At 40.4% G+C, this 16,723-nt stretch overlaps 1 pseudogene; it reads right to left on the bottom strand.

Moving 5' to 3' along the window:
* Window positions 1–1,262: 1,262 nt before the first annotated feature.
* LOC126087910 (ferritin heavy chain-like) lies at window positions 1,263–1,791 on the bottom strand (annotated as a pseudogene).
* Between the last annotated feature and the right edge of the window lie 14,932 nt (window positions 1,792–16,723).

Below are 16,723 nucleotides of genomic sequence, written 5' to 3'. Positions count from 1 at the left end.
GCCTTGTATGTTGCCAGAGTGAGCCCCCACTTACATCGTGAGCTCTGGGCTCCCCTCTGGTAGAATATTCAATTCTATAGCTAACCTTCAGTGCTAAAACAGTATCTAAAAAATTTACTCCTTGCTGCAATCTGAATGCTACAAGGAACATCCACTGGCACAAGTTTATTTAAAACTCAGAAAAAAAGAGGTCAAAAGTGTATCTCTAGGGATGCTTTTAGAATTGCAAGCAGTCTTGGAGGCCATAGAGTCCAATCCTTTCGTTTTAAAGGTGAAGGTACTGAGGCTCACTGTTTTGATTATCCATTGATGCGTAACGCCAAACCCATTGCCATTGAGTTCATTCCAACTCACAGCTACCCTATAGAACAGAGTAGAACTGCACCGTAGAGTTTCCAAGGAGCTCCTCGTGGATTTGAACTGCCAACCTTTTGGTTAGCAGCTGTAGTGCTTAACCACTATGCCACACAAACTACCTCCAAACTTCATGGCTTAATTCTGCAACGATTTAACTATATCTCTCAATTTTGTGAGTCATGAATTTGGGCAAGGCTCAGCTGAATGATTCTTCTGCTCCATGTGGTGATGACCATGATCACGAAGTACGATTTGGGTGGTGGAGTATCCTTTGCATCTCTCTGGCCTTCAGACCAGGTAACTCCTATTTAGTTAGCTTAGGAGAGTCCTCTCCAAGAAGAATGGATCATTTGGAAAATTCCAAACTGCACCCAGAGATGTTTGCCAATGACTTGGGATACCTAGGTTACATTGTGGGGTATGTGTTGAAAGGATATCAGATGATAATTTTCTTGTCTTCAGCTCTACACCCTACCAGATCTTGCATTAATTTCTTCTTCTCTTCTAAAGGAGGTGAGAATTTGTTAGCTATTAGCTATTTTCTTTTATTCTTTCCACTATGTCTTTGTATGTGTACTTTCTTTCCTTCCTGGTGAGTGAGTGGTCTATACCTTGATGAGGACTCAAGAGCATTTGCCTTTCTTGGTACATAGCCAGGAGCAGAAGAAAGCATGGTGCCTTAGGCTTGGGTCTAAGGGAGCAGGGGCCCTGCCATTTAAGCCAATAGTTTTATTTTGTTTTGTTTTTTAGGTATCACTTTATTTGAAGGAATGGGACAAATGAAAGAACTTAAATGGATGTTTTGGTACAACTAATAAAAAAGGTAAAGGTAAACTCAATGTGCATGTACTGTCTTGGTGACCATGGATGTCACCCCTGTGGCTATGGAGAAGCCAGCCTAAAGCTTAGCTTTCTTCATCACTGTCTCCCACGGTGTGCTTGTCAAAGAGATATTCTGCCAGGCCAGATTCCAGGACCCCCATCTTGCACAAGTTGGTTACATAGTCACCCAGTGCTTTGATGTATTTTACCTGCTCTTTTAGGTAATGAGTCTCACTGGGGTCACACTAATGGGGGTTGTTCTTGTCAGTGACCAGCTTAGGAAGTTCCAATAGTGACTGATTGATGCTTTTTGTCACTGAGCCCACTCTCCCAGTCACCAGAGTCTGATTTTCTGATACCCTGAAGAAAGATTTGACTACCTCACTGGTTTTGCAGCTTCATTGGTTTCTCAGCATGTTGGCTCTCCTCATAAGATTAATGAAGAAAATAGTTGGCAAAATTTTTCAAAGCCACATCATCATGGTGAAAGTAGTAAGACATGAACAAGGAGGCATAGAAGGCATAGCGTTCCAGGTTGATCTGGCTGTCAATGGCGGCCTCTGGGTCTTGGTTGTAGTTCTGGTGCACCTGCAAGGAGTACACAGTTGCCATGGCAGGTAGCTGAAGATAGGCAGCTTCAACTACTCTCAAGCTAGTAGTTTTGACCTGTGGAGTTCCAAATATCACAGCGTCTATTTTCTACTAGACAGTGAGAAAGGGGTAGCAGGTGTTGAGGAAAAGTGGCAGCCCAAGCTATCATTACTTCTGTACACAGCAGCCGTTCCAATGAATGAGACCTAATAGAAATATGAGAGTGGATCCTTCTCAGTCCTTCTTGGCATTTTCCTCTTGTTTCCTTGCAAAGAGAGAATGTGAGGAGCGCATGCCCCTATAAATTATTTCCCCGGGTGGACACCATAGAAAGCATGTCAATAAGCTGTTGCTTTACTGCTGAGTTCCAGGTGACTGTGAACTTCATTTTCAATTTACTTTCTCAAATCCATGCTGTTATTTTCTATTCCTCCCCCTCCCCAAATCTGTAGAGGCCAGAAAGGTAGCATCTGAAAGGATCAGCTGTGCAAGTGGAGGCTATTCAATAGATTTACTTACTTAAATTATAAAATAGAAGAACTAATTGAAATAGAGTTACTGAGCATAATGGAAGGGATGGAGGTATATATATATATAAAATGGATGTTTTGGTACAACTAACAAAAAAGGTGAAGGTGAACTCAATGTGCATGCCCTGTCTTGGTGACTATGGATATCACCCCTGTGGCTATGGGAGTAACGTATATATAATGGGAGTAATGTATATATAATGGAAGTGATGTATATATAATGGAAGTAATATATATGCATCTACAATGGAAGTTTTATATATATATACACACACATATATATATGTTGTTGTTAAGTGTTGTTGAGTTGGTTCTGACTCTCAGTGACTCTACGTACAACAGAATGAAACACTGCCCAGTCCTGCGCCATCCTCATAATCATTGCTGTGCTTGAGCCCATCATTATAGTCACTGTATCAATCTACTCACTGAGGTTCTTCCTCTCCTTTGTTGACTTTCTACTTTACTAAGCGTGATGCCCTTCTTCAGGGACTGATCCCTCCTGATAATATATATATATATAAACCTGATAATATATGTATATATATATATATACACACACACACACACACACAGCTGTTATGTAGGACATATATAAGACATCATGCTTGGTAGAGTACAGGGTCAACGAACAAGAGGAGGACCCTCAACGAGATGGATTGACACAGTGGCTGCCACAATGGGCTCAAGCATAAGAATGATTATCGGCATGGCACAGGACCAGGAAGTGTTTTGTTCTATTGTACGTAGGGTCGCTATGAGTTAGAACTGACTCAACAGCACCTAACAAAAACAATAGCAACATATAGCTGTTAGTTGCCATCAAGTTTATTCTGACTCGTGGTGACCCCTATATTACAGAGTAGGACTGCTCCACAGGGTTGTCTTGGTTGTAATCTTCATAGAAGCAGATCATCATGCCTTTCCTTGGTGGTGCCACTGGGTAGGTTGTACCACAGGTCTTTCAGTTAACAGCCGATCACAAGCCACTTGCGCCACCTAGGGACATATGACCACCTAAACCCACTGCCATCGACCCCATGGAGTTTCTAAGGCTGTAAATATCTGTGGAAACAGGCAGCCACATCTTTCTCCTGCAGAGCCACTGATGGTTTTGAGCTGCTGACCTCTGGGTTAGCAGTCAATTGCTCTAACCACTGTGCCACCAAGGATTCTTAGGGATATAATATATAAAAATATGTTATATATATATATTATATAAAACCCTCAAAACCAAATGCCGTCAAGTTGATTCTGACTCATAGTGGCACTATAATACAGAATAGATAGAATAGAAGCAGACTGCCACATCTTTCTCCCATGGAGCAGCTGGTGGGTTTGAACCTCTGACCTTTTGTTTAGCAGCCAAGCGCTTAACCACTACACCACCAGGAATCTTTTAGATTGATGTATTTGAACTGTGATGTTGACACAAGAATATTGAATATACTGTAGACTGCCAAAAGAATGGACAAGTTAGTATTAGAAAAAATACAACCATAATATTCCTTTAAAGCAAGAATTCCTTTAAAGTAAGATGTTTACTTTGGACATGTCATCAGGAAAGACTAATCTTTAGAAAAGGACATCATGTTTGGCACAGGGCCATTGGAAATGAGAGAAATCCTCAGCCAGATGGATCGACACAATAACCACAACAACAGATTCAAGTATACCAACAATCGTGAAGATGGTGCAGGACTGAGCAACATTTTGTTCTCTTATAAGTAAGGTCACCGTGAGTCAGACACGACTCTACAACAGCTACAACAACATATTGGTTTTGGCATTAGACTGGTCTGAGTTCAAATTCCAGCTATGTCACCTACTTACCATGTGAGCTTCTGCAACCTTGAAAATTCTCTGAGCCTCCATTTTCTTATCTGCCAAATGGGCATAATAGTACGTGTCTCATATGCTAATAAAGCCCTAGTGGCGTAGTAGTGAAGAGCTGTATATAAAGTTCAAATCCACTAGCGTCTCCTTGGAAACCCTATGGGACAGTTCTGCTCTGTCCTATAGGGTTGCCATGAGTCGGAATTCAATAGACCGCAATGGGTTTGGTTTTTGTTTTGCATATGGTAATACTAAGGTCTGACTGAGATAGCAAATATATGGTGTCTGGCATGACGGATAGTCAATAAATGTTAGTGCCCTTTGCTCGAGGACAAGCTTTGTGAGTAAATAAGGGTTGTGGAAATGTCAGGGGTCATTTTTGTTAATATAGGCCTAGAAATGTGAGATTACAATAAATATCATTTTTTTAGCATTCTATATAATCGCTTTCATTTTAGACACTGTGCTCTGTGGAGGCTCTGTGGAGACAAACAAGGAAAGACAAGTTTCCAGTCTTCAAGGAGACACAAGAAGGGGAAAGGGAGGGAAGAGTGTCGATCTGTAAAACAACCACAACGCAAGAAGATAATAGTGTTAAGAGGAGCATGTAAACATGTTGACAGAGTCATTGCCATGTTCAAGTGCAATGAAATCCTTTCCTGATGAAGACCGGTATGTTGCATAATGTTAAAATGGCGTCACTTTGAAGACAATGGGAGTTTTAATTTGTCTTCGAGTTTTGGTCACCCATCAGAGAAAGCCAATGCCCTATAGAATTACAAAACAAAACAAAAAGAAAGACAAAATGACAAGTAAAATTCCCGGAAACTCAAAAACCATGAGAAGTTGAGGTCTATCACTCTTTTGCAGGGCAAAAAATAAAAATTTTGGGAAATTCAAAATATATACAATATGCTTTAAAAGTAACCTTTAAGAGTTGGTTAATTTTTGAAAATATAAATTTATACTTCTTTCAATGTCAAAGGATTTTTACATTTTAAAATTTTGAAATAATTTCATACTTTTAGAAAAGTTGCGTAAATAGTACTAACAATTCCTTTATAACCCTTACCAAATTCTCAAACATTAACATTTTAACAGCTTTGCCTTATCTTCACTTGTGTATGTATATGTGTCTGTCTCCTCTTTCTTATTTATTTGTAATTTTTTTTGAACTGTTTGAGAGTAAATACCTTGATACTCCTTTACCTCTAAATACCTCAGTGTGTATTTTCTAACAACAAGAATATTCTGTAATACAACTACGGTGCAGTTATAAAGATCAGGAAATTAACTTTGAAACACTCATATCTAATCTACAAATATTAAAACCATCAATCGTCCAACTAATGTTCTATGTAGCAAAAGAAAAAATTTCTGATCCAGGGTCCAGATCAGATTCACACATCACATTTCCACGTCATGTCTCTTCAGTCTTCCTTCATCCAAAAACAGTTCCTCCGTCTTTGTCTTTCATGATTGTCATTTTTGAAGAGTACCTACAAGGATTTTGTAGACTGTACCCCAGTTAGGCTTGGTCTAATGTTTCCTCAGGTTTACATTCATCATATGCACTCGTGGCAGGAATACCACAGAAGTGATGCTGGGCCCTTCTTGGGGCATCATATCAGAAGATCATGATGTTGACTTGTCCTGTTATTGGTGACATTAACTTTGAGCACTTGGTGAAGGTGGCATGTGCCTGGTTTCTCCACTGAAACATTATTTTTGTATTTGTATTTAGATATCTTGTGGGGGGTGCATTGAGGCTATGTACACATCCTGTTTCTCATGCCCTCCTCCCCCCTGCCCCAGTTTGAGCATCCTTGATGATTCCTTTCTTCTACTCTGATGCAGTTAAGGTCACCATTAGTCAGAATCAACTTGACAGCAGTGGGTTGTTGAATGGTGGTTGCCAAATGGCAATACTTAATTGTATCATTTATTCTATAGTTGATTGGAATTCTACTATAAGAGTTTTCCTTCTCCAAAAATTATTCATTTATTTGTTTATATTAGTGAGTATTAAGAGGTTCTTATTTTATTCTGTTGATTACCATAGCTGTTTATTTTCTTGCTCAAATTGTCCATATTTGATTAGTGGGACTACTTTCAAACTAGCATCTATGTCCTTTGAACAAGTAATTCCATCCTCATGTTTTTTTTATTTTTGCCCCAACCCTGGAATAGGCCATTTGTCCAAGGAGCCCTGGTTCCTTTTATTGGAGACTGTGTTTTGTTTACTTTTAAAGTGAAGATCCTCCTCCTCTTTCTTCTTCTTTGCACCAATTGCTCATCTACTACATGCAAGGCAATGAATGTGGTACTAGGGGGAACATAAAGATGTGAGCCTTTACCCCTAAGGAACTTCTGCTTTTAAAAGCTACATAAGGCATGTGCACAAATCCTCATGCCACAAGGTAGACGTTGTATGTTACAAGTGGGTTAAACATGAGATGCTGTGGGATGCAGAAAAGGGGACAGCGCCCTCAGGATGTGAAGGTTCAAGGAGGGTTTAAAGGAGAAATGGCATTGGGGGTCCACAAAGAGGATTTGACTAAAGACTAAAATAGGAGAGAAGGAAAAGGTGATCAAGTAGAGAGAAAAATTTGCACATTACTGAGACCACAGATACAAATTTACTAACTAAATTTACCTACAATTGTTTTTATTACAAATATAGCTATAAGTTGCTAAACTTTAAGCAGTTACGCATATAGTAGATTATGTTATTTTCCAAGCATCAGGGAAATTTTTTTCAAATAGAGAAAATTGACATTTTATTGAAACAAAGCATGTCATCAGTGCCAAACAGACATAGGAAACATTTATTTGCTAAAATTTGCTTAAGGAGGACGAATGGGGTGGGGTGGAGAGTGAGCAGAGACTCCATCTAGCTGGATACAATTATCTTGCCCGCTTGAATTTTATTTAAATAGCCTTGCTCTTGGAGTTACCACTGTCAGCAGTTTGTGCTTTTTCCTGTGCTACTTCTAAGGTATCATTTTTTACATGTTTAAAAATCTTTACAAGCTGAAGATTTGCCCAAATTGAGATGAACTTCTCTACTCTTCACAGTTGGCTTATACCTTGCTATCTTGTAGGCATCTCTACACACAGACTACTTTTTTCCTATGGCATAGAGAAAGCCAAGGGACTGAAGAGGATGGGGGCTGGGGGCTGTGAAAGGGCCTGGGTCCCGTCAGTCCCACAAAAGTTGGTGCAAATGCTTGGCATGAGTGATGTGAGACACCTCTGCATACCACTCAAGGACAACAGGAGGCTGGGACAATAGGTTTTCAGCACCTGTGTTGGGTACACCACCATATTTAATTCTTGTAACAATCCTGAGGTAGGTACTATGAATCGAAATCGACTAGACAGCACCTAACAACAACGGCAACATGTGTCTCATGCAATATTTGGGACATATTTGCACTAAAACATTATTTAACTGGGCGCCATGTATTTTATTGGCCAACCATAGTCTTGGGAAGCGGAAGTCAGTATTGACTTCCTGCCGTGTGATATATCCTTCCTAGAACCCACAGGGGCCAGAGCCTCCTCTGGAATGCCCTGCTGATGACGCCCTGCTTGCTCAGTAATTGCCTGTGCTCAACACACCGAGTGAGATTGTTGGGTAAATTGGACATTGTGGGAATTTATAATCAGGTGATGCATACAAACTCCATGAGATAAATTACCCATATTAGTTTTTATTTAAACTATAATTGAATACGTGAACAGAAAATTAGTGTAATATATTGATACCATCTGGTGCTCCAATTTTCCACCACTTGTTATCTGTCTTAATTTAAGCGAAATTGAATTTTCCTCCTACATGTGCTTTTGTTTCATTAATTATTGTTTCCACTTAGATGCCATTGTGTTGACCATGATCCCAAGCAGATTTAATAATTTGTACATAATAGGACAGGTGTGTTGTCTTCAATGAGCCAATGTTCTTTCAGGTTATTCAAATGCTAAGAATCAATAATTCACCTGCGTACCAAGATTAACTTCCAGTATAACATTGCACTCTCTAGAAATGTACTTAAGTAGATTAGAATTCACTCATTTATTCTTTCTGTATCTATTTATTAACTGGCTGCCAGGTGTGAGGGATTTACTGGGTAAAGGTGAAAAAGGTGAAAGACAGACAAGCAAAGCCCTATCAGTTGGTGAGAGATTCCGATGTACACACAGATAATGGTAGTGTTACTCAATAAGGTACGATTCCAGGGCTCGGGAGACACAGAGAGAGGAGTCCCTGACTGACAGAAGGAAGAGAAATGAGCAAAGCAGAGGAGAGGCTGTCAGAGAAGTGAGCAAAGAGGTGGCAGGAACAGGTATTTTAAAAAATCCCATTTTCTAGCTCTATTGTTTAGCTAACAGTACTTTAGACCTGTAGGGCTTTGTAGATTAAAGAATACATTCACAGAGTTTGACATGCACTTATTGTGGAAAGGAACAGTGTGAGCTTGTCTTTAAGGGGAAAGACGCACAGAGTAGGACAGAGACAAAAGATGGGGGATTTACATTTTGGGGGCTCACCAAGGATAGCAGGGAAGTGAGGCACAGTCAGTTTAACTGGTTCAAGGTCTGGGATTTGGAGTTAACGTTTTCTTTTTGGCTTATATATAATTTCTTTTTTTTCGTACCTTAAAGATATGTTGTTTTGGTATAATTTTTTTAAAGGCAATTTTGTAAGACAAAGAAAGGTTGTCAAAATGTTTCAGGTTAAAGGAGGCTGAAGATGTGACAACTAAATGCAAAAACTGATGCTAGCTAGGCTGGATCCAATATTGGAAGGGGGAAAACACTGTGGACGTCATAATTGGGTCAAATGACAATATTGAAATATGGACAATAGATTAGGTAAAATTGTCATATACTATTTTTATTAAATATATGGAGTTGATAACTGTACTACAGTTGTGTAAGAGAATATCCTCACTCTTGGAATTACAGACTGAGGTGTTCAGTTGGTAAAGACCATGATGTGTGTCAATTATCCTTTGTATATACCATGTTTTTACACAATAATGCTCGCCTTCTACATTTGTTTGCCAACTGCACCCTCCCCCCCGCCCCCGGAGGTATTTTCATAAGCGTGCTATGCTAAATTTTTTTTTACAGCAACATGTAAAAAAAAAAAAAAAAGGAACATCAGTGCTTATAAAAATACCTTGCAGGGGGAGGGTACAATTGGCAAACAAAAGTAGAAGGTGTGTGTTAGTTGCATAACTATATAGAAGGAGAGAGATAATATAAATTCATAATAGGTGAATCTGGGAAAAGGGTATGTATATGTCCTCTGTATTATTTTTATTTTTGCAAATTATTTTGAAATTATTCTCAATTTTTTTCAAAAAACACTTTTTTACACAATCTTTCTCATTCTCATGTCCACCGAGTAATTTAGGTCTTATTATTCCTACTATAGGAAACTCTGGTGGTGTAGTGGTTAAGAGCTGCGGCTGCTAACCAAAAGGAGGCAGTTCAAGTCCACCAGGCGCTCCTTGGAAACCCTATGGGGCAGTTCTACTCTGACCTATCGGGTCACTGTGAGTTGGAATCGACTTGATGGCAATGGGTTCGGGTTTTTATTCCTACTATTGTTGTTGCCATTGAGTTGATTCTGACTCACGGAGACCCCATGTGTAGTGAGTAGAACTGCACTCCTTTGGGTTTTCAAGGCTATGACTTTTTGGAATCAGATCGCCAGGCCTATCTTTTGAAGTGCCTCTGGGTGGGTGAGAAGCACCAAACTTTTGTCTAGTAATCGAGCACTTAACCATTCCCCATACCCAGGGACTACTATTCCCATTATACAGATGAATAACCCAAAAAAAAAAAAATTAAATTTACATACGTAGTAAGTGCTGGACTCAGGACTAGAACCCAGGTCTTAATAGTACAAGCCCTATGCCCATGTCATCATTCTATGTCTGATTTGATTTAGGGGGATGTGAAGAAGGGACTAGTTTTTTTTTTGCACAACCTTGTGCTAGGTAAACACATTTCGCCCACATCCACCAAAGATTAAGCACCTCTTGTCATCTGTCCTCTCCCGTATCACTCGTGCTCTAACTTCTGCCCCATGGAAACAAACTCTTGTACAACTTTCATTTCTTCCTTACATGTTCGTTTGAGCTCACTGCTTTAAGTGAAACCTGAGTCCCCAAGGGGACACAGGCTCCTCTAACTCCTCCCGCACCACAGATCTCAGTGTCAAGATTTGGGTCTGAATTTCCCTTGCTGCCCGGTGCCTGCTCCACATCTTCTCTATCTCATGTAAAAAATCTCTGCTTCTCTGGAGCTTGATCCAATTGGCTAAACCATTCTACAGCCCTCTTCTTTCTCTTCAAAACAAACTTGTGTCACTTCCCCTCATTTTCTGAAGACCTTGGCATCTGGTTTATCATATTCCTTTTCTGCAAAACTCCACCATCATTATGCAAGATGCCAGCTTTCCGTATATGACACATCCAAAGCTCTGGACTCTTCCTTGACCTTATTTTCTCTAGTATTAATGCATCTCCACGGCACTTCCCCCACCCATTCCAGGGCTATGCCCCAGACCTTCTCATTGTGCACATTGGCTTATTCTAGCCAGGGCTATTGCTTGTAAACAACAGAAATAAAATCTAGCCTACTAAAGCAGACAGAGGATTCATTGGAAGGGTACACACTAGTTTACAGAATGATATGGAAAACCAGAAAGCCAAGTCAGAAAATAAGCAAAGGCCAGGAGCGTCTGGACAGCCGATAACATGACCTAATCACTGGTGCTGGGACCCAAATCAAAGACCACTGGCACTTCTGCTGGCACTAGACTCACACCACAACACCAGTGGATTTTGGGCTCTACCATGAGTCCACAGTGGTTAAGAGCTTGGCTGCTAACCAAAAGGTCCACGGTTCGAATCCTCCAGGCACTCCTTGGAAACACTATGCGGCAGTTCTACTCTTTCCTGTAGGGTCACTATGAGTCAAAATTGACTGGACAGCAATGGGTTTGGGGTTTGGATGAGTCTACTGTGACTTATCATTTCTTCTTGCCCATACTCCTTTAAGATTAAGGGTCTTTGTTGGAAGTGATTGTCCAAGCATAGCTCACATATGCACTCCTTCTAACCTCCACGAAGCTGGGAAGAGGACTGTTTCCCCCACTCCCACTTCCCCAGTGATGGCGGAGCCATGCCTCTCACTTCTTCTGGAATTACCTTAAATAGGAGAGGTGTTGAATAGTGAGAAATTATCAAGCCCACGTCTCCATACACTCTTCTTCCCATAATCACTGTTCAAAATAATGTTCTCATCTAGGTACTGCAACTCACTCTTTGGTCAACACACACACACATACCCCTAGTGTGATTGGAAACTCTTACATCACTCTCTCTTCTTCCACCTTACTCTTCCCCACCCCCACCCCCCCGCCCAACCAAGGAGACATCACAATTCTTTCAGCTAATGCATCCAATTCTGTGTCCAGGGTTTTGAATAAAGTCTATTCCTCTCCTGGTTCTTTCTTGATCCTGTGCCAATATTCTGCAACTTTGGACCAACATAACCTTTAGACAATGAGAGGAAATAATTAGCTTTTGTGTGCCTGTGTGCATGTGCATATATATATATATACACACCAGTTGCCACTGAGCCAATTCCAACTCACAGCGACCACACACACACACACACACACACACACACACACACACAGGGGAAGCCATGACCACCCTTGTCCTGTGTGTGATTGGTCTCAAGGCCATAGCTAATAAATATTACCTTCCCCAGCCCTCTTTGTTTTTCCCCTAGATCTTCAACCAGCACATAAGGTGGTCAGGGATGTTTGCTTATTGAGGTAACTCAAACCCTTCTTCCTGAAGGATTGGAGACCTTGGTTTTCTTTTCTATTAGCATTGTACAAATGGCTGAACTAAGTATGAGGTGCCCAGGGGAACATCTATGTTATGTTTATAATTCTTCCCAACTCCACTGCTTAATACAACACTATTTCTCCTCGATAGGATTAAACACTCCAGCCAACAATCTAACACTTTTGCTCGTTGATTGAATGGCATGAAGAGCTCAAAGTGGCCAGATGGTATGCTTAGCTTCCAATTCCATGGAACCATTGTTGTATTCATGGGTGGAAGCATTCTGTAATTGGGTATTAAAACTTCTAAACTAATAGATTCTATAGTTTCAAGAGGGGAAGCAGAATTTTTGCTAGTGAGTCATTAGATTTAATTATGTGATCTGTCCCCTAATTCCAGCCCTTGTAATGGACCTTTGTAACATAACTTCAGATTCACAAAACAATAACTGGAAAACGGTTCTGACCATGTTCTTTATTCTGCAAGGCTGCGTCCCTTTCAGAGAAGGTATTATCGCCCAGTTGGTCTAGGAGACTCTGTTTTCAATACGCGCACACACACACACAGACACACACACACATACACATGTATGTATTAAATGTTAGATACCATATATTGTAGATATAAAACCAAACCACTTGCCACCAAGTTGACCCCAATTCAGCCTGACCCCATGTGTTTCACAGTAGAACCGTGCTCCACAGGGTTGTCAATAGATGTGATCTTTCAGGGGTAGATGGCCAAGTCTTTCTTCTGAGGTGCCTCTGGGCAAATTTGGTTAGTAGCTAAGCATTTAACCATCTGTGCCATCCAGGGCCTTCATAACTTAACCACTGCACCATCAGGGCTCCATAATAACATATAGCATGTAATATATGATATATTATGACATGTCCAAGTAACTAGCAGGATTATGACTGTCAGGGAAAGCAAATTCAAATTCAGAATGTATCTTTTTCACTGAGAAGAAATTGATGATTCTCCATGATGAAAGAGGGCTTATGAAATCAACGAGCCACAAGGTACCTAGATGGTCCTCCAAGGTACTATTCTAAATGCTTGATATTAGTTGTTGCTGTTGGAAATTTGGCCATTCAGCAATGGGGAAGCCAGATAAGTCTTTGCAACAAGAAATTCAGGTTCTTGGGCACATGTGTGGCCTCCATTCCTGCCGCCATCCAGCCACCCATTGGACAGGCACTAAGGGACTGGGAAAGGGGCTGACCAATATTCCTAGACTGGGTCAGCATTACATGCTGACTATGAAGACATTATTCCATGGCAGGAGTGTTTTAGTGGGCCCTCATATAAGAAACAATTTTTTTTCACATTATGAGGCCATTGTAAATTGTCCACATACCTCTTCTCCAAACATATTTGTCGTTAGTGCCCCAATACTTCTTCTTCCAAGTCCCCGGCCATCTAGCCAGACCATTAGCCACTGCCCATGAATCAGTGTAAATCCTAAATTCAGGCTATCTCTCCTTCCAGATAAAATGGCCAAGGACATGGGATACTAAATGTTGTTTGCCGAGCTAATTTTCCTCCTCTGTTCCCTTTCAAGACTGTCCCTGAGTAAGTTGTAATACTGCATTAATGACTTTTGGCAATTGTCAGAATATCGTGCAGGATCATCCAAAGAACAGTCTTGGTTTTTTCCTCATTAGCCAACTGGCATGGGGAACAATCTGTGAATACACAGGTGTAAGTTGAGGGAAGGACAGCCAATGTAGTAATATATTGTTCTGTCTATGCAGCCCTGTATCACACTGGGTTTCCTATATTATAGGGTTTCATATGATACATGTTTTATATACACGCATCTATTAATTTTTGGATACATATCTGCATGTTCCAAAATATTGTAAGCTTTTTGAGGGTCATGAACTATTCTGAGTCCCAGGCACCCTATCCTCAATATCTAACACAATGCCTAGACTACAGCAGTAGAGTTGCTGGATTTAACAAATTAAAATACAGGACACCTACTTGTAATGGATTGAATTGTGTCCCCCCAAAATATGTGTATTAACATGGTTAGGCCATGTGTGGTTGTCCTCCATTTTGTGATTTTCCTATGTGTTATAAATCATAATCTCTGCCTGTGGTTAAAAGGATTAGGGTGGGATGTAACACTCTTGCTCAGGTCACCTTCCTGATCCAATGTAAAGGAAGCTTCCTGAGGTGTGGCCTGCACCATCTTTCATCTCTCAAGACATAAAAGGAAAGGAAATCTAGCAGAGAGCTGGGAACCTCAAACCACCAAGAAAGCAGCACCAGAAACACAGCGTGTCCTGAAGTTCCTGCACTGAGATGCTCCCAGACCAAAGGAAGACTGATGCATCACAAGGACCTTCCTCCAGAGCTGACACAGACAGAAAGTCTTTCCCTGGAGCTGATGCCCTGAATTTGGACTTGTACCTTACTCGTCTGTGAGAGAATAAACTTCTCTTTGTTAAAGCCATCCATTTGTGGTATTTCTGTTATAGCAGCATTAGATGACTAAGACAGAATTTGGTACCAAGAGTGAGGTGCTGCTCTAACAGATACCTAAAATGTGGAAGCAGTTTTGAAACTGTGAATGGATAGAGGAGTGGCAGTGGCAAAGGACCACCAGCAGTAGAGAACCTGCAGCAGCAGAGAAGTGGCAGCAGCAGAACCAGGAGACAAGCACCAGCCAGTGCTGGAGCCGACCCATGGAGCGAAAGAGCTGAGTGCCTGTGCACAGGAGGCTTCCTGGTGGAGTGGGGTGCCTCCAGGCACTTATCGGTGGAGCTACAGAGCTTTGGAACACTTGCCCCAGCAGGGCAGATGTGGATATGAGGCCTGAAGAGCTGAGAGGCCAAGAAACCAGGAAGCAGAAGCTGAAGAGACAAGGAGCACAAGAAGCTGTGTCTTAAAAGGTAAAGCCATGTTTTGCATATTGCAAGAATGTGAATTTTTGCAGGCCAAATGGTGGAGTGTAATGGATTGAATTGTGTCCTCAAAAAATATGTGTTAACTTGGTTAGGCCATGTGTGGTTGTCCTCCATTTTGTGATTTTCCTATATATTACAAATCATAATCTCTGCCTGTAGTTAAAGAGGATTAGGGTGGAATATAACACCCATGCACAGGCCACATCCCTGATACAATGTAAAGGGATTTTCCCTGGGGTGTGGCCTGCACCACCTTTTATCTCTCAAGAGATAAAAGGAAAGGGAAGCAAGCAGAGAGTGGGGGACCTCATACCACCAAGAAAGAAGCACTGGGAGCAGAGCACATCCTTCAGACCTGAGGTTCCTGTGCTGAGATACTCCCAGACCAAGGGAAGACTGATGAATTACAAGGACCTTCCTCCAGAGCTGACAAAGAGAGAAAGCCTTCCCCTGGAGCTGATGCCCTGAATGTGGACTTGTAGCCTACTCAGCTGTGAAAGAATAAACTTCTCCTTGTTAAAGCCATCCACTTGTGGTATTTCCATTATAGCAGCACCAGATGACTAAGACAGTACTTAAATTTGAATTTCAGTAAAACCATGAGTAATTTTTTAGCATAAGTGTATAAAATATTTGGGACATACTTATAGTGAAAAAAAAAAAGTTGCTTCTGTGAAATTCAAATTTAACTAGGAATCCTGTATTTTTTTTGGCAACTCTAGCAGTAGGTTCTTAGTAAGTATTTGTTGCATAAATGAATGAAGAAATAAATAAAAGATTAATCAGATTCATTTAGTGCCTACTATTTCCCTTTCATCTCATTTTTAGGTATATAAATTTTTTAACTCCCTATTTCCCCCTCTCCTCAGCCCCTAGTAACCACCGATCTTCCATTTGGCTTGGTAGATTTGCCTATTCTAGGTATTTCATATAAGTGGGATCATACAATATTTGTCCTTTTGTGTCTGAGTTATATCATTGAACATAATGTTTTCAAGGCTTATCCATGTTGTAGCACGTATTAGAATTTGATTTCTCTTGGTATCTGAATAATACTCCATAATATGTATATGCCAATATGCCAGATTTTGTTTATCCACTCGTCTGTTGATGAACACTTAGTTTGATGAACATTGGTGTGCGTGTGTTTGCTTGAGTTGCTGCTTTCAATTCCTTGAACTATATACTTAGGATTGAAATGGCTGAGTTGTAAAGTAATTATATGTTTAACTGTTTTAGGACCCGCTAAACTGTTTTTCATAATGGCTACCCCATTTTATATTCTAACTACCAGTGGATGAGAGTTTCAATTTCTCCACGTACTCACCCACACGTATTATTTTCTCTTTTTGTGTTGCTTTTTAATTGCCATCCTAGTGGGTGTGAAGTTGTATTTCATTGTGGTTTTGATTTGCGTTCCCCTAATGGCTGCTGATATTGAGCATCTTTTCATGTGCTTATTAGCCATTGGTAAGTCTCTTTTGGAGAAATGCCTATTCAAATCCTTTGCCCATTTTTAAATTGAGTCTTTGACTTTTAAGTGTTCTTTATATATTCTTGATATAAATCCCTTATTTGATATATGGTTTCCAAATATTTTTTCCCATTCCCATTGTTTTTTCACTTAGTTGATAATACCTTTGATACACAAAATTTCTAATTTTGATGAAGTCCATTTTGTTTATTTTTTTCTCTTGTTGCTTGTGCTTTTGGTGTTATTACCAGCAATCCATTGTCTAAAAGAAGATCCTGAGTCTTTATTCCTATGTTTTATCCTAAGTGTTTTATG

Source organism: Elephas maximus, chromosome 13, assembly GCF_024166365.1.
Source record: "Elephas maximus indicus isolate mEleMax1 chromosome 13, mEleMax1 primary haplotype, whole genome shotgun sequence".
NCBI lineage: Eukaryota > Metazoa > Chordata > Mammalia > Proboscidea > Elephantidae > Elephas > Elephas maximus.
This window is presented reverse-complemented; position numbering and strand designations above follow the sequence as displayed.